Consider the following 19,668-nt stretch of genomic DNA (forward strand, 5'->3'; position numbering starts at 1 on the left):
ACACCATGATGAATACCAGGTGACCCTTTCAATGGGGAGGCAAGAGAGTATCAGTTAATCAGGGAAACTGGTTCACCTCAGGTCTGCACAGACAATTCCTCCTGTCATTATCTTTCAAAACCTGAAGGGTGTTCTGCTTTCACCATCAATACTAGTTTTGTTTCATTGGCTTTAAAGCCTCTGTCACTAGAACTTAAATAAATAGTTCTCTCTCCACTGCCCTCCTATGGTCTTTAAGCTGAATGGAATACCTTCTGAGTAAATTATTGCTTTAAAAAAAGTTAGTTATATAGAGAGGAACATCCTTCCATGAGATGAAAATGGCCAACAGATCAAAGTTAAGCACAAATATTCCTACTATGCTTGAAATTAACTGAAACATTTCTTTAATGAAAATCCTTTGTTTATCTTGTAAATGCTGTAATTTCATTTCTCTAAGAAATATCACTTTTAGAAGTCATGAATGAACATACTAAATTATAAAATGCTTGGTGCAAGGCTTAATACATACAACAGCTCATCCTAAATCAAAGAAATTTTAAAATTCTGCCTGAGACTGTGAAAATGATAAGGAAAGGATTTTGAAAGATTTGAATGCAAAGGGCTTCTGCCATGCAGCTGAAAGTTTTATATAAGCAAGATGACACTCTATTACTTTGGCTCAGAGTTTTGTCCAGTGATTTTTCTACAACTAACTGTGTCATTTTATATACTACTTTCCTATTCCCTCTTACTGATTGACTACTGACACAAGTCAAAATAGAATCAAGTTTTGTAACTTTTCTTCAAAGAGCACAGACGATTTGACTTTATAGTCACAAAGGAGGCCAATGAGCTCATCAGAAGATGACCTATCACCATAACCAAAAGAAAATGTTTTTTCAGGTCCTCACTTTTGTCAACAGTGATAAAACTGACTTGAAATGATGCCTAAATCTTGAGAGAATAAGCTTATAATCATCCAGTCTTCAATTTTGGATCACCAAACTTCTTAGTTTTGTTCTTCTGTATAGCTACCAATGCTTTGCTGGAGCAGTCAACTCAAAATCAATTTGACATTTTGTTATACACTCCTCAACTATTAGCATTTCGAGTTACAAAAGTCCATACGGATTTCAGGCAACAGCGAAAACCATCTGAGCAACTCCAGCTGTAGAAGTCCGTGCCCCAAGTGTCGGCCTGATATGAATCACTTTCCAACCGCAGTTTTCGCAACACTGAGCCAGGGAAAGCATCTGACAGATGTGCTCATGTTTGATCCTAAACTCAAAGGAGTAGGTGTTAGATAACATGAACAATCAAGATATTTTTCTGCAGTGAAACTCCTTCTCTATAGTTTCCTTTGAACAACCGACCAGTAGTAGCTTTCAAGTCCAGCTCTTATTTTAGGAAACAGAAGATGTGCTCATAATACAGCGTGAGAGAACACACTGGAAGGAATGCAGGTAGAAAGGTATTTGAAATGGGTACTGGTCAAGGAGGAAAAGGAGAGGTAGCCAGAAGCAGTGGCTCACACCTGAAATCCTAGCTACTCAGATGGTAGAAATTGAGAAGATTGGCATTCCAGGCCAGTCTGGGCAAAAACTTGAGGAAACCCCATCTCAACCAATCAAAGCAGCATGTGGTGGCATGCACCTGTCATCCCATCTAAGCAGGAAGCATAAATAAGAAGATCATGGTCCAGGCCCAACCCAAGCATAAGTACAATTACCCATTCTAAAAATAACTAAAGCATAAAGAGACCAGGGTGTGGCTCAGTGATAGAGCATCTGCCTAGCAAGTTCAAGACACTGAGTTCAAACCCCAGTTCATGAAGAAAGAGAAAGGTGGGAGAGCTGGCAATATGAAATTGTGGGTTTTAATAAATGCTGAAATGTCAGAAGCAGACATTTTCTATTAATTATTTTCAATATCATTAACAAAATCATGATGAAAATGCAAGAAAAAAAAATCCAGAAGGCTGGGAGACTTTTCACCCATCCAAAAATCTAGGTAAAGATATATGTGCCAAAATTTGGGTCTGAAAAAGATTTGAGATTCATAGTGAAACAGGGACTTTTTAACATTAGAATTAGTAATATTGAAATATAGCCCATAAAGTACTGGCATTGCACTGGGCTCAATAATAATTTTATAAATTAAAACTTTTACAGATTAGAAGGAAAGAAAATGCCATTTAAATGATATTTCAAAATAGGTAGTGTATCTGGATGATGACTGTGATTTCTTGCAAATTTTTCTCTTTACAATAAATGTTTAAGTAGTTAAAGTTGTAGGCAGTTTTTAGTTGTGTTGCATACACCCAAAATTTATTGAACATTTATAGTAGGTTGGTATTGAAAATACCAAAATGAAAAGGAGTAAGAGTAATCCAGGGCTCACTTAAGGTATTGGATGTGGTGACTGAAGTGACAGGTCCTGGATCCAGTACTTACTCATTATACAACTTAATGTCATTAAGTTGATGAGAGTGTATAAAATGTAAATGGATACCCAGAGTGCCCTGGTCTGATTACCAATATTCATGCATTTATTGTTATCTTCACTCTTCCTTCCAATTTAGTATGCTGCCTCCAAAAGTGTATTTATTCCACATGGACTAAGATGTCAATAGGAATAATCCATCCTTATTCCTAAAAGCACTTTAACATGAAAATTTAGATTGGGAACAATTAGCCCTCTCTCACAATCATTATTATGAAGACTGCAAGTGTTGACAGAGTATTTTGGAAGAACATGAGTCATGTGTGGAACCTTAGAGGCTTACACATTTTATTTATTTGTTTTAATTAATTACTTAAGAAATGAGTACTTCTAAGATTTCAAGCCAAACTTGTGGCTTCTGGCAGAAGATGAGGTCTGTAGAGAACTGCTTCCTCCCATGACAAGGAGAAAAGCAAGCTGTTCCACTGATGAATCATGAAGAGACCCTCTGAGCTCCATTTTTGGTTGTTATAAAGGAAAGTGTGGTGTGGAGAGGGTGGCTGTTTATCAGCAAGTATTCAATTGTTTCTTTAAGGGTTTCACTCCCAAAGCCAGCATACTCAATGACAGAGTAAAAAAATTCTTTTTAGGTTTCTTTCTCTTATACATAATGGCATTCCTTTAAGCCAGGATATTTTAATTACTTGAAAATATGCACATCTTCCTTGGTCTACTTAACAGTAAATAGCCTCTCTTTGCATAGGATTTACTTGACATGACTTTGGCCCATTCATTCATGTTAACATGGTCAACTCTCATAATTATATATTAATATGCTAGAATTGGCCTCCACCCCTTCCCAAAAAGTCTTTGCAAGAATTCAATGACATAATGCTGACATATGACACAGATTCCTTCAGTAGAAGGTGCATTCCTCTTTCTCAGAGCCAGAAAAAGGAAATGTTGGTAAAAAATTTAATGAGCTGAAAAAACACTACTTTTTATGTTGCAATTAAGTAATATTTCTCTTGGGAATACTTACAATAAAAATAATGGATATAAACTTAATTATAATAGTAGTTTAGCTCACCACCCTTACTTTACATTTTGAAGTTTTTAATAACAGCTATAACTAATGTCTATTTCCTTATAATAACATGAAGAGAAAAAATTAAGTCCTGAGAAATGAGTATAATTCTGAATAATAAATTTCACACTAGAGACAATTCCTCTAGGAGATCACTATTAGATTTCTAAAGTAATAGCCAAAACTAGCTTTTATGTAATATTGAGTACTGTGGTATTAGCCTGTAGACAAAATAATATTTTGAAGCAGAAAATAAATGGGAATAGTCTGTTTATACAACCTGATTTAAAAAAGCTTGTATTTAAAATTTTGATTTTCATAGTGCACAAATGATGAGATAATGTTATCTCAAGACAGGTTATCTTTAGGTAATTTTAAATCCCCTAAAATTATCAGTAGATAATTTTTAAAGCATATATGTACTTTAAAGTTTTTTGAGCAAATCTCAAAAAGCTTAATTGCTGTTTTTCATTATCAAGATGCTGGTTAAGAGAAGGAAAAAAACAAAAACCTCAGAAGTCAATTCTGGTTCCAATGAATCCCTGGACCAAATGATTCATGCTCTCTCAGTTTCTATTTCCTTATGAGTAAATTGAAGGTAAGCAAACAAATTTATGTGGATCAAATCAAATAGTATACTTAAAATGCTTAGCATGGTATGAAGAATTGATAGCTATTATTAATCCACGATAGAAGCTCTAACTTCCCAGCCAAAGCTCAACCTCTCCTACTCTTGGCAGCTTTTTCTCCCCACAAGAACCCTTCCCAGCCAAGGAACTCTTAACTAGTTAAGTTCAAAATATCACTACCTGTAATCAAATACTGAACTCTACTTAATGATATGCATGGTGACGGACCTCAGAGAAGGGTTCCATGCCTGCAACTCACTTTGAAATGCATCAAAAAATTTAGATGCCTCCCTCAGTGAGTGGATGGATCAAGGGTTGGAGACATGGATGGATATGTGTTGACACAAATGTAAAATGTTAATGGTGAATCCAGCTGGTGCATGCAGAGGTGTTCAACGTGAGATATTTGCAACTTTGATGTTTGATATTTTCCATTGACAAAGTTGGGGGTAACAGAAGAAGTCACCATATTTCAGTGAAACCTAACTGAAGAAGGAGAAATTCCAAGGTCCAACTGAAGATAAAAGGAGTGGTGGAGAAGAAGTAAACTTCCTTCTTAATGTCAGAAATAACACCAGGTGGGTATTACTAACATAGTTGGAATTTTCACCAAAATGGAAGAAGCCTGAGTTGGCTGGATAATGTTAGAATCACACAGATGAAGTCAACAATTACTTTCCTTTCTCCCATGATACAGAGTACAATGTCAGTCCATTATAACTTTTCTCCTAGCTAAAGCTGACCTTTTGGAAGAACATGTTAATACTTGAGGGCACTGTGGAGAATGTGTTATAGAAAAGTAATCATCTGCATCTTATATATTAATTTTTGTGAACCAGACCCCATGGCATAAAACTATCAAAATCACATTTCTACTGCCTCACTTTGATTCCTCCAACCTCAGGCCAGCAGGCAGATCCCCTCTGTTTTTTTATGGTTAAGAGAAAAGATTTTAGCAGAAATTCAGGGTTATATTTTAGTCCTATTTATGGAGCTTACTGTTGAATTATTCCTATGATGTTGGACCTTAGGAGTTTACATCTTAGATAGAAATGCTGTTTTTATGACTATAAAAATTTGCTTAACAATAGAGCAGGGTTTCATACTGCTGATCAGAAACTGAAAGGCTGAACTCCAGAATTTCTTATAAAAATGCATGATAATTAGGGATATTAATTTGTTGGCACATAGCATTTGCTTTGCTGTGATTTTTTAAAAATAGGAAAAAGAGGTATTTATTATGAAATACTTATTCATATTTTCTCTTAGCCTCTTCGGATTTCAAGGCAATTACAATCAAATGTATAGTGCCCCTTTGTTCCTAAATGTTATCCAATGGATTGTGAAATTTTAAAAAATGTCAGGAACCTGTCTTTCCCTTTCTTTACCCTAGTGATAAGAAAGGGCTCCCTGTGTGTTTGCTGGAGAGAGGGCTGTTCCCCAAAATATGGCTTAGCCATGAGTGTATGAATGGAATGAAGCTAACTATTCTGCACTAAATTCCCAAACAGTATTTGCAGGAGACAAGGCAATCTCTGTATATTCCGGTTTCTTATCCATAATCAACAGTGATCCCGTGAGACCAGGCAGATGAACGTTCAGCTGCAACTTGACTGCTAATGACAGAAAGGAATATAGGACATTCAGCAATTATATTCTTAATAACTTGCAATGTATAGTTTAATAACTACTGACATTTTCAGCCCACAGATTCAAAACAACTTGATAGAACTTGCCCAGGGTTATAATTTGTTGTCCTATCCTTTTGCTCTCTGGGGAAGGACTCTACATCTAACCCTCCAGGCACTGTTTTGGATCCCTGCAGACCCAAGCATATGTTCAAGGGGCTGACTGCATCTCTATCTTGGATAATTAGGATAATCACATGCAATTAGTTCCCCATCAATGTCAAGTACATTCTCCTGAAGTACATCTACAGGATGTATGATGTCACAGAATGAAACTGGGCAGGCAATTATTGAGACAGACTAGGGATCTGAAGCTCCGTCTTTAAGTTCCCATGTTTGGTGCAGAAATATTAATTACTTATTTTATTTAGTCTTGAAATTCTTTCATCAATTATGTATTCAAGAAAATTATTTTTATATTCTAATTATAGAAAAGGTGGCAACATGCACTTATTAAGATAACATCCATTAAAGCTATCTCACAAAATTCAAATTCCATACAGCCAAGTGTTAGACAGCACAACGTAAGTATCACACCTGCCTCTTCTTCATTGCTTGGCGAAGATATTACCAAAGCATTGGTTTTTCCAGTCTAAATGCAACATTAGTATTTTATTTATCTGCAATAATAATACTCAGTATTCTAAACATTGTTATAGTCCTCAAAATAAGATTAAAAGTCAAAGCCTTTCTTCTCAAAAAACAATCAATTATATAAATGCAAATGATTAGAGTGAAGAGGTTCAGATTATAAAAAGTATCTCACTTTAAATGCTGCAATGTCCAGAGTCCAGCATGAACCAAAATACAAACTAAAGCATTCAAACATTTCTTGTGCTATGGCTTCCTGACTCTACCTCACTCTGTCCCCTTTCTATGTTCTTGCCTATCCAGCTCCAGCCTTTCATTCCCCACCAATGGTTCCATGAAGGTCTACTCTTCAGTTTCTTCCTTTATTGGGAGTAGACCCTGGGTCTTCCCATTTAAATATGAGGGGAAGTTTTTACACAAAAATACAAATGTGATTATATATCTATATATCTCTCTTTATAAAAATATGATTATATATATAAAACATGATATAACATATAATATCTATAATGGGGGACTGTTTTAGGGGACTAGGGGAAGGAAGGAGAGGAAAATAGAATGACAGAGAATACATTTTATCTGTGTAAGAAGAAGACATAATGAAACAGTGAAAGTTGTTGATTAAAAGGGAATGGGGGAGGATAAGGGAGAGTAATAGAGGGGGTTAATCTGATTGAAGTACAATATATTAATGGATGAAATACCAGGGTGAAATCCCTTTGAACAAGAAATATACACTTGAACAATGAAAGACTGGAATGAAAAACAGGTTCTGTTTATGGTCAGGGACTGGTGTAAGGGGGGAGGGTAAATGGAGAAGGTGAAGGAAAGGGAATAAGGTCAATATACTTCATGTACTTGTATGAAAACAGAGCAATGGAACTTGAGATTATTTTAAGTGGTGGAGAAGGGGTGAGGGAAAATGATGGAGGGGATGAATCTAACCAATGTACAATGTAAGCATATATGGAAATGTGACAATGAACCCCCTATACAATTAATATATGCTAATAAAAATGTTAAAAGAGTTTTTAAAATCCAAACTTATTCCCATAGACAAAACCAAAGGCTCATTAAATATAAAATATCCTTTGCTTAATATTAAATATGAAGTATGCTTAAATTTAATTAATCAATTAATTTGACAAAGGGATTGCAAAAAAACTTTGTATCAACTGTTTTACCCTTAGATTTTCTCACATGAAAAAGTAAGTGTGAGCTCAGTCAAGGCACTTGACCCAAAGGTTTAGGCAAACTTCAAAATGAGAGAGAAGAAAGGAGATCAGGAATTTGAAAAAAAAATACATACATGTATTCCCCATATTTGGTATGTGTGGTAGATGTCATCTTTAAGGGACAGAACTGTTTTTTCATTCAACAATGATCAACAGTGATCTAAAGAGATTGCTTAACAAAGTATTTGGCTAACAGGCCATCACTCTGACACCTCTACTATTACCACTACCACCACCACCAATAACAAAACAGCAGACAATCTGTGGTGAAAGGATGAATAATGACCCTGAAATCTGTGAAATCCCTGAAATCTGTGAATATTGCTTTATATGGCAAAAAAAATTCTGCAGATGCAATTAAATGCAGATTTTGAGATGGGGAGATTCTCCTGGATTTTATGTAACCTCAAGTGTCCCCAGAAGGAGGAGGTAGAGGAACAATTAAGGAAAGCAGAGGCAGAAGGCAATAAGGAGACTGAAACATGACTCTAGGCTGCTGGCTTTGAAGATGAAGGAAGAGGCCAGGAGCCAAGGAATGCAGCTTTAGAAGTTGGGCAAGGAATGGAAAAGAATTTTTCCCCAGAGTTTCCCAAGGAAGAAAGGCCCTGCCGACACCTTGACTTCAGCCCAGTAAAACTGATTTCATATTTCTGACTTTCAGAATTGGAAAAGAATAAATAGGTGTTGTTTTAAGTCACTGGGTTTATAATGACTGATCATAAAAAGCTATAGGAAATTAAAACACTTACATTAAAATTGAAAAATAGTTAATGTCATTAAAATCAACTTGGTGAGTGAAAATTCAAGAAAATCCTAAGAAAAAACACTCTCAATGTACATAACTGAAGAATAATATTTACCCTAAATATATAAAGTATTCTTATGAAATAAGACAAACCTCTTAAGAATAAAGTGGGCAAAAGACACAAAGAGGCATTTAGTGAAAGGCTACTAAACATATGAAGAGATGCAACCCTATTGTTATGGTTTGAAAATGACATGTCCCCCACAGTTGATCTTGGTTGTCAACTGATGGGCTTTTGGGAAGTGGCTGGATCCTGAGGGCTCTGACCTACTCAAAGGATTAATTCCTTGATGGATTCATAAGATGGTAGCATTACTGGGAGGAGGTGGAGTCTAGTATGAGGAAGAGGTCACTAGCGGCATGACCTTGAGGGCTATATCTTACCCTGGCCCCTTCCCTCTTCCTTTGCTTCACATCCATTATGAGATGAGCAGCCTCCATGATGTTCTGTCTCAACATGGTCCCAGAATCAACAGAACCAACGACTATGGACTGAAACCGTGAGCCAAAATAAACCCTTCCTCCTTTAAATTGTTTCTCTCAGGTATTTGGTCATAGCGATGAAAAGTGACAAACTTACCATCAATCATGGACATGGAAATTAAAACCATAGTAAATTTCATTTCACACCAACCACACTTGAAATATAAGTCAACTCGATTTCACAAACTCTGCTGGAGTGAGGGTATATTGTTAATACCACATTAAAGTGTGCTTTGATTGTATCTGGGAAAGTAAACAAGAACATACCATAATTTCACTGCCATGTGTAAAAAGCACACCATGCATCAAATTTGTAAATGTATGAAGCCACGTACAATTTTATTTATGTTGTTACATAGTACTATCCAAAAAATATTGGAAACAAATAAAAATCCATCAATACTAATAATGGGTAAATATTATGATTTGGTAAATTTAGGCAATGAAGCAATATGTAGCAGAAAAATGAATGAGCTATAGTTATTCAACATGCTTGAATCTAAAAAAAAAAATCAAATGAAAAAAGCAAGTCATAGAACACCCATAGTGTGATTGCAATGTGAAAATGTCCAAAAATAGAAAAACAAACTAGCTTTTTTTTAGTGCCATCTGCTCATGCACTGATTCCTGCTCCTCTTGCTGCTACTGTCACCCTGAGTCAATGTCTGCACACCTCCAGTCACTTGGCTCCCTATTAGCATTGGTATTTGGAGTTCTTACTACATGGCAGACACTGATAGGAAAGACCAATGTGAACTTGATCAAAAAGAAAGCAACGAAACAAAAAATCAAAGTGCACCAACTGACTGTCCAATGATGCAAAATCTTCAGATTCCTATGGCCCTTCAAGATGTGATAATCCAGTAAAACAGCAATACTACACATGAAAAGCTTGCCTAGAGAAGCTAAAGTATGAATCAATGCTCTAAAACCTCTGAATTTTGATGTACACAGATAGAAGCCAAATTCTGAAAGGAACTTCATGATCTTGAAAAAGTATGCTAGTCTCTATCTGCCTCCACTTGATAAGTGATTTGCAATCATGACTGTGATTTATGAACCCACAGACAAAGAATATGAATGGAAACCAGGCCAGGCTGATGAAATTTCAAAGGAACAGAAAGAAAAGGCCACAAGAGAAAAAGAATGAAGACCCCAAAGGAATTCCTGAATTTTGGTTGACTGTTTTTCAGAATGTTGACTTGCAAAATTCTGAAGGGTTAGAACACAGTGAATCTATTCTGAAGCCCTTGGAAGACATTAAAGAGAAGCTCTCAGATGCTGGCCAGCCTCTGAGTTTTCTCTTAGAATTTCACTTTGAACCAAATGAATATTTCACAAATGAGGTGCTGACAAAGATATCAGGATGAGATCAGAGCCAGGTGATTCTGATCTCTTTTCTTTTGATGGACCAGAAATTAGAGTTGTTCAAACTGCCAGATGTATTGGAAGGCAGGAAAGAATGTTGCTTTGACAGCCACTAACAAGCAGCAGACATGCAAGGGCTGTGGGACAGCTCACACACCAACCAAAATAGCTCCCAATGGCTATTTTTTATGTTCCTTCAAGTGGAGACCCAGGTGACAATGTTAGGATATACTTGCTGCAGAGTCTAACATTGGCTACTTTTTATGTGAGCAATACAATCACAAGAGCAGTATGACACTTCACTGTAGAAGCCATTGATGAAGATAATGGTGATGAAGAAGGTGAAAAATAAAAATAAAGGGGAAGAAGGAGATGAGGCAGATGATCAAGACTGCTACTCAAAGAAGAATCAAAACAAGCATAGTGAAGTGGGGTAGTCCTTCTACTACCATGGAAAGGAAAAATGACAAGCCTATTGCACAACTCTGTTGTTTGGTTGGTTGGGTTGGGTTTTGAAGCCTACATGAAATTTAAAAGTCAAATACAATTTTAGTTCTCACAGAATAATCTCTTGATTTTGTACTGATTCCAGGTAGAAGCAGAGGCCTACCTTGAATTAAGGGTGGTACCCATCTTATCATATGATTGACAAAAGGGATGCCAACATGGGAAGAGGTCTGACATCTACTAAGCATGTATAAAAGACAAAATATTACACAATACAGTGCTTTTTTAAAAAAAGAAAAAGTTAAATTTAATTTCCTACAGAAGAGAGCTAGAGAGAGCCCCAAGTCTCTAAGGCTTATACTAATTCTTATTTCCTACAGTATGAGTATCACTTACCCATGCTTCTCTTTACTATGGATCAAAATGGGCAGTACTTTTTTGGGGAGGTAGGAAGTAGTACAAGGTCTTATGTTTGGTTATGGTGCTCAGATGGTGGAGTCATCTGGGGCCTTGTGCTTGCTAGGCAAGTGGTCTATACTTGAGCTATCCCTCCAGCCCTGTTGCTTAGGTTACCTTTCAAACAGGGTTCATGCTTTTGCTTCTATCTGTACTTCCAACATAAGTGGGATTATAAGCATGCACCACCAAGCCCAGTTAAAATGCATAATGCTAATTGACTCTCTTGAAGACATGTTAAGTTACATTACATTAAGTTAAATCTCATGAAATGTTTCTCAATCTCATTAAAAGCTCCAAAATGTGTGCCTGCTTGTATCACAAGTCTGATATTCAGTATCTTCTTCCCAAGAGGTGTTGCTATTAACATGGAAAACAAAAGCAAAGGACTTCTATCCTGGATCTGTGCAGATGACACACTTTCAGATCTCTGTGTGGCTCCTGTTTTAACACAAATGGATGAAGTATTTCCAAAAGGTCCAAGAACTTTTTTTCAGATATTAGATCACCATATTATAGTAAGTGCTATAGAAATTATGGAACAAATGTGGAAATAAGACCATTGAGGGAGAAAAAGAACACCATTAAATTTAAGATAGGAAAATCACATTAAAATATCTCAGGTTAGTTATTGGGAATTTGGGGGGGTGTACCTTTTTGACAATGTGAGTGAATACATTGGATTACAGTCTAAGGATAATCAAAAGTTGCTATTCTTAAGAAAAATCATAAAGTTCATTTTCAGAGGTGATGATAGAATTTCCTTGTTAAAAATTTTGTATCAATGAGTACTTAATTGGAAGGATTCCAGTGAACCCAAGTTGAAATGTAAACACATTTTGTTATGTGTGTAGAGCTATCAATTCCTCTCCTGAGATTTTAACTAACTACTGGAAATCCATAACCAATTACACTGGTTTTTCTTTTTAAAATAACACTTTTGGTTGCTTTATTAAACACTCCATGCTGATTTTTTCTTTCTGTAACCATAGCTTATTGAAAGACAGTATTTTCCCCCTCAAACTTAAAACTTTTTACCTAAAGATAGATCCCATTTTTTAAGGAACTTAAAGAAGCAGCAATATCACCATGCTTTTTTTCATTCCTTTAAGAGGAATGCCAAAGTAAAGGCAGTTGTAGTTCATCTTGCTGTAAAACAGAGCTGTGGTTTGCAGAGAAATTGGCTTTTTTTAATATAAAACTGAAGTTCTGAGGGATGTCAGTGTTCAGTATCATTTCTCCAGCTCCAAAATGGTTCTATTCTATTCTAGGAAAGCTGAGACATGTTATTTCAAATCCTTAATGAAAGTCATGCTTACTTTTACTTAAAAATGGACAAAATGAAAATTAGATCTTTTAAAGATTCATTCCATAGCTTTAGCCATGGAGAAAATCTAGGGAATAATTTTCTCAACATGAATGCTATAGGTTAACCTTAAGGAAGAGAGGTGTCTCGAGTTGGGTGAGCACCCAGGAAGATCTACAACTGCCAGTGTGCTGTTTCTTAAGCTCAACAGTGTTAACACGAGTGTGTGCTATTCACTAAATGTAGATAAATTATTATTCTTTCAAGCACATGACACTCACAGTTTAGTTTTTATCTTGGGTTGCCGGTGGGGGACAGCTCAGTAGCAGAGGGCCTGCCTACCATGAGCAAGGCCCTGGGTACCATTTCCAGCACCAAAAAAGAAAAAGTTTTAGCTACAAAAAAATCAATGATATAGCTCATCATAGTATTATAATAGGAACCATTTCTAAGATCTGCTTCCCCATTTTAATTGTTCTTTAATAATTATTGAGAAAGCTGTGGTTTCACAAATGATTGTGTGCACGATCATACACAGTAAGTTTACAGTGAGTAAACTTAAACACATTGAAAAGATTTTTCATATTGGTAAGTAACCGTTTTAATTTATTTAAAATGTGAATCTGAGAATATGTCTTAGATATTCAATGTCTTTAGATACTAAGCTGGTCCCCAAACATTTTGCCCTTTAGTTCAAACTAAATTTAAAAATTCCCCAAAACATGATTGAATGCTAAACATTCCAACATTCCAACATCTAAAAAAGTAATTCAGAGAAATTTCTGATAAGATTTAGGATTTAAGCTGTTTTTTTCTTTTTTTCTCAGTCTACTAATAGTCACTAGCTACTTGCTATGTTTCTGAGAAATAGTTCTGCAGATGAGTTACAGCTGTGACAATGTGGTCACTTAGCTTACTAAAACCCCACAGAGGTCACTAGATCCACAGCTTTAAGGACTGAAATGTGTAGGTGGGAAAACAAAAAACAAACTTTTAACAAGATGTAGTTTCTCTCTAAGTGTCCAGAATTTCCTACTGATTGGGTTTTGCTTTGGTATAAAATAAAAAAAATTCAGTACTTCTTTGAAAGTAAAACTTTAAGCATTACAAATTCAATCAGAATTCAGAAACCTAGAAATCATACATGCTACTGAAAAATTTCAGTCCTGATTCTGGGATTTTTAAGTGAAGAATTTGAAGAAACAGAAAGAAGATGGTTTATGGAACTGTACGTTTGTGGTTCAGAAAATAAGAACAATTTTCCTCTAAGATGTGAAACGGGCAACCAGGTAAGAGAGACTGTACAACCTCTTTCTACAGAGGAAAAGGGATTACTTTAGGTCTGTTAAACTCACTCTGGGAGCTCTTTAAAAAACCCCAGTGCCCTGGCCCTACCTACGGTTTTAATTGCTTTGGGATTGAAACTTCCTTACATCAGTAATATTTACCAGTTCCAAAGGAGATTTTAAAGTGCAGGCAGGGTTGAAAACCACTGATAGACAAATTAAGCATTAGATTGTTTTCACACCCTAAATGGTCACTATGAAATCATGTAAGATTTGGAGGAGTTCAAATGTGACTCTCCAGCTCATTAAATCATTCTCCAGGATACAGCCTGGAAAAGTGCATGTATTAGTCAGGTCAGGCTGCAGTAACAAAACACCACACACTGGGTAGCCTCAACAACAGTAATTTCTTGTGTCACAATTGAGTAAACTGAAAGTACAAGATTGAGGTGCCATCATGGACTATTATGGTGAGGGCTCTCTGCTTGGATTACAGACAGCAGCCTTCCATGGTCATACCGTTGTGGACAGAGAGAAACTCAAACACTGGCATATTTTATAAGAGCACTAATCCCATGTTGAGTGCCCCACCCTCACAATGTCAGCTAAACTTAATTACCTCCCAAACGCCTTTGCCAAATACCATCACACTGGGGGTTAGGGCTCTAACATATGAGGTGGGCAGTTCACAAATCAAACCACAGCACTATAATTACCTTTCATTGGGAGCGGTGAGGGTAGAACCCAGAGCTTTGTGCATGCTAGGCAAGCCCTCTACCACTGAGCTACATCTCCAGTCTGGACTGATTCTTAAAAGTTTGATAACAACCTTGATGCTGAGATTATTCCTCTTGAGATAAATCTCCTATCACTTCCATTATCCCACTCTGAAATTCTTGAATTTTTCCCCACTCCTGTCTAAAACATCTAAAGGAAAAAATATTGTTGAGTTATAGTAACACTTTCCTGACCTATAGTGCATTGCTACACAGACTGTCTAGGTTAGCTTTTTTTTTTTAAGAATTTTTTTTTTTTTAAGAATTTGATCTTTTTAGTGCTGACTAAATTTTGGGGAAAATGTATTCCAGTTTTACGTGTTGAGTTGGTATTATACAGAAATTAATAGCCATATTGTTCTAAAAACATTGTTTTTCCATTTGCACAGGGGTAGTACAGATGTAATGTCTTATCTACATGGATATATGTATAGAAACTAATAAAGTATTCTCTAAATAGAAGAAAAAGAATTTGAGCTTTGTAGTCAGACAGTTCTAGGTAGAACCCTCTAATAAGAATAGTAGTCATGCCTGAAATCCTAAGTGGCCCCTGGGATACTACCCATTCCTGAGTAGGTGCCTTGCTCAGCCCACAGATTCTTGCCTCCCTCTTTTCAACTGAGCGCAGATGGAGCTTCTGATCTCTTCTTAACCCAGCTTTCCAGTGTGAGTGGGATCAACACTCCACCTCAAACTTATTTTCCATCCCACCTTAAAGACACCTATTTTGTGAAGAGGAGACTATCAAAACATATTTCTTTCATAAGGCAATGTTTGAATTTTTTTTTAAAGTATCTGAAAATTAAGAAAATCATGGATGATGCTGAATTGCTGCTTTGCAAGTCAGAAAAAAAATCTGAACTTTGTTAGCACATGTCATGAATAAAACCAGAAAAGAGATTGAATTTAAGATATGATTTCCAATAAGAGGTAGAGAAGGGATCAAATTCAGAAAACACAGTTTGGAAATACAATTTTCCAACGTTGTTACTGGCAGAGAATATCATTTAGAGTGTCTTAAAAGCTGCCACAAGTCAGACCTGCTATGGGCAAAACAACTTCATCTGACTTCATTCTACACACGGAGCTTGATCTTCAATGCTGAGGCGTTATTTGCCTTTACAATGCCGTTAAACTGTTAAATAATTTCCTCTGTTTTTGTTCCCTAAATAACTTACATTTCTGTAACCCTTTAACATGTTTTCTTTTAGCTGTCATCAAAATCTTTTACATCCAAGAATATTATGCTCTCAAGACATCATTCCATAGCCAGTGTTTTTTAAATGAAGACATATAAAAGCACCTATGCTTATTGGAACAGAATGAGATGTTCTTAAACTCAAATCCTTCCTAAATAGTTACTATCAACCACACAGAATTTGGCTTAATTCATAAAATTCAAAAAAGTTCATGTCTATGCTAACTAAGTATCTTGCAGATGAGTATTTTAGGAAAGTAATTTTGAAGGCAATGTAAGACAGATAGGGATGCAAGGCTATAAATTGGGGACCAGTAAGGACCAGGACAATCCTCTAGATGGGAGGTGACCAAGATGGGCTGATGCTTCAGTAATGGAGAGGAGTGTGTGGACACAAAACCAGAATTATGTTACAGCATAATAAAAGTGAGGAATGAAGTTCAAAGGCTTGGCAAAAATGGATCCTGGATGTCACACTCAGGTAACTGGAAGGATGCTCAATGTTGAGATAATAGAAAGTCTGAAAAATGTCAGTCATTCCCAGGACTGAAGAATGACTTGGGGATGTTTCCTAGTAAAACATGAACACATATGTCTCCAAACTATTGCGACATAAAACCTAATTACAACAATGATGTACAGTGATCTCTGTCCAGCACCAGCCAAGTTCTCACATTATATGACGAATCATGGTCAAGCACACTGTCCCTGCATTCTGAGTGTGGAGGGGAGGTGTGGGCTCCAAGGCTTTGTCTATCACTTCCCTGTTCCCTGTGGAAGAGTGAGGAACAAATAAGTAGATGATGCTAATGATATGCTCAGTGACAAAGTGCAGGACCTCACGCTGTGCAGATAAGCTGCTTAGTAACCTCTCCTCTAGAGCTGTTTTCACAAAAATCCCTCCCGCCAGAAAGACATGTGAAACTTGGACAGGATGCTTAGTGGTTCTTCCATCCTTTGTGTGAAGTCCTTCAAAATCCAGTTACAGTGTGTGCCAATCCTCCACTAACAAGCAGTGAACAAACACTTCGTAGGCACTCATTTTAAATTCCTCTCAACAGTAGTTAGGTTAAAAGTCTGGACAACAGTGAGGCCATTCTCTTCTCTCTAGAATGCTCCCGGCTGTGTAGAGGTGGAGGAGGAAGGACAGAGATTCATAGGACAACCTGAACAACAAGGTAGACCTTGTCATTTGAATTGCTTGCATCTTTATATAACCACAATTAAAGAGAATTAGGTAGGATTCTAATGCCATGACAAGCAATTTATCTTTATCATTTCATTGAATCTTTACAATCAATCTTATAGGTCCCACTTCACTGGGGCCATTTTATAAACAACTATCCAGAGAGATGAAGTAAGTTGCTGAAGACCACGGGCTAATACAAACCTTAATCATCTGCCATTCTAATTCCCAGACAAAAGATTAATCATAATAAGCAACAGCTACAACACGTATAATATGCAAAATGTGATTAAAATAAAAGAAAGCAAGATTCTGAGACAGCTCAGAGTATAAAAGAGAATTCAGAAATCAATTTCAAATGGGAAAATAAATGCCATAATGAGTTTATGAATTTAATTCTTGGAGAACAATGTTGCTATTTTAAAACCTAAACAATGTGATTTACTTTGCTTGAGAATAAGAGACAGAATCACAAAGCTAGCTACAACTGGCAGATTGCTATTAATTTAAATAAGTGTTTCAAGAAGTGTTCTTATCCACCGGCCAACATTCCACTGTTCGGCTCAAATATTCAGATTAAAGTGAATGTCTACCACAGTGGGGAATAATGACCAAAGTCCAGAAAAAAATGCCAAGAGATGCATGTTCAGTGCTTTAAGAGAGTATTGCATACTTAGAAAAGGAATTAAGATGATCTTTAAAAATACTTTTATATAATCAAGAGTAATAACTCATATTTTAGAAACCACCTATTGCTGGAGAGTCTAGGGTGATAGAAAGAGTGCCAGGCAAGAAGATAGGAAATAATTATGTAAAGCTCTGAGAACCTGGATGTCCTCACTCATTTTAAAAGAGGTTGGGTTAGCCTATCTTTGTGATTCCTTTCAGGATTAAGGTTTCTTAGACACAAAACAAAAGAAGAATGACATTAAGCTGGATCTCCTTTTACCTTCTTTCTTAAATAGTCTCTTACAGATATTTAAGAGACTATTCTATTTCACGTATTTATATTCCATCCTTTTAATTAAATTTATCTGCCAGTTCTCAAATTCAGAATTTTTTAAAAGATGAAAGCAACCAATAATTTGGAGTTTATGTTTAACAGTGGTCTTCTTTCATTCCCAATTAGATAAAAGTTGATTGTACTGATTAAGATAGCACATAAGCCAAGGAGTTCAACAAGAAAAAACTTTAGAAGGCAAATTTCACAAAGGTTGCCCACCTCTAAACAAAGAACTCCCGAAAAAGCCAATAAAATGTGCTTTTTCCACAAAGTTTCCACTCAGCTCAAGTTTTAGTCACATTTTACTCCTGTCCTCATAACCACAGAATGAGAAGCATACTCTTAAGATCTCACTCTAGTTTGTAGGTCAAAAATTGGTGATGGGAGAAGACAAGTACCTTAAGCACCTGGAGCAAGTAAAAAGAAAAGAACATTTACCTTGAAATCCAAGTTTCATCTAGTACACCCAAACCACAATCAGGTTATCAGACTTAGTACTAGATTATTTTTATATTCAGATTGAATTTGTCCAAAACATCAACTATACTATAAGAGGTAGAAACACAAAAATGGACAAAGTGGTCTCTTATATAAGACATTGTAAAATAATATACTAGTCATATTTGAGTCTTAATTTCTTTAAAGGTGCACTGAAAAATTTTTAAAAATCACATTCAAAACATTCTTTACAGCACATCCTGGTCACATAAATATCACGCACTGCACTCTCTCAAGTGACCCACCACATGGCATCTTTCAGCTCAACCAATGCCTCTCTGTCTTATTGAAACGCAGGAAATTTATTGCTTTCCATTCAACAATCATTCTTAATCAGAAAGGTGTTCTTTATTTGCTTTATAACACTTAAAAACTTAAAAACCTTCCCTTTCCTCATCCCTCCTGTGTGCATACTCCCCTTACTGTGTGACCCATGTCCAATAATATTACAGCATTTGTTTTAGGTTTATAAACCAACCACATATGAGAGAGAACATGTGATTTTTGGCCTTCTGAGCCTGGCTAACTTCACTTAAGATGATGTTCTCCAGTTCCATCTGTTTACCTGTAAATGACAAAATTTCATTCTTCTTTGTGGCTGAATAAAATTCCACTATGTATAAATACCACATTTTCTTGATCCATTCATCAGTAGTGGGGCATCTTGGCTGTTTCCATAGCTTGGCTATTGTGAATAGTCCTGCAATAAAAATGGGTGCACAGGAGCCTTTGTAGTAACCTGAGTCACATTCTTTCGGGTATATCCCTAGGAGTGGTATTGCTGGATCATATGGCAGATCTATGTTTAGTTTTTTAAAGAAGCCTCCATATTGTTTTCCATAGTATTTGTACTAGCTGGCAGAGGCCACTATGGGAAGGGGACTAGGAAGTAGTGAAGAGGTCTGGTAGAGATGAACCAGTATGGGTTGTAATACACATGTGCATGGAAACAACACAAGGAAGCTCCCCATACAGCTATCTTCATGTCAAACTAGCAAAAACACTGTTTTTCTTTTTATCTTATATAATTTTTCTTCAACAAAATTGGAGAACAATAGGGTGGAACAGACTGGGCATGGAGGCGGGGTGGGGGGTGGGGGATGAGGGGTGTGGGGAGGTGGCCCAAACAATGTATACACATGTAAGTAAATATAAAAACGATAAAATAAAATTAAAAAAATTTAAAAACCATTTGTTTGGGC

General features: G+C 36.3%; 1 protein-coding gene and 1 pseudogene across 1 annotated transcript in view; one reads left to right on the forward strand and one right to left on the reverse strand.

The window, feature by feature from the left end:
- The window catches only part of Pde3a (phosphodiesterase 3A), a 294,071-nt gene that overhangs the window by 181,779 nt on the left and 92,624 nt on the right, over positions 1 to 19,668 (reverse strand). The gene's annotated exons all lie outside the window — the stretch shown is intronic.
- The window catches only part of LOC109682203 (nucleosome assembly protein 1-like 1), a 46,941-nt pseudogene continuing 36,092 nt past the window's right edge, over positions 8,820 to 19,668 (forward strand).

Source organism: Castor canadensis, chromosome 6, assembly GCF_047511655.1.
Source record: "Castor canadensis chromosome 6, mCasCan1.hap1v2, whole genome shotgun sequence".
NCBI classification, from domain to species: Eukaryota; Metazoa; Chordata; class Mammalia; order Rodentia; family Castoridae; genus Castor; species Castor canadensis.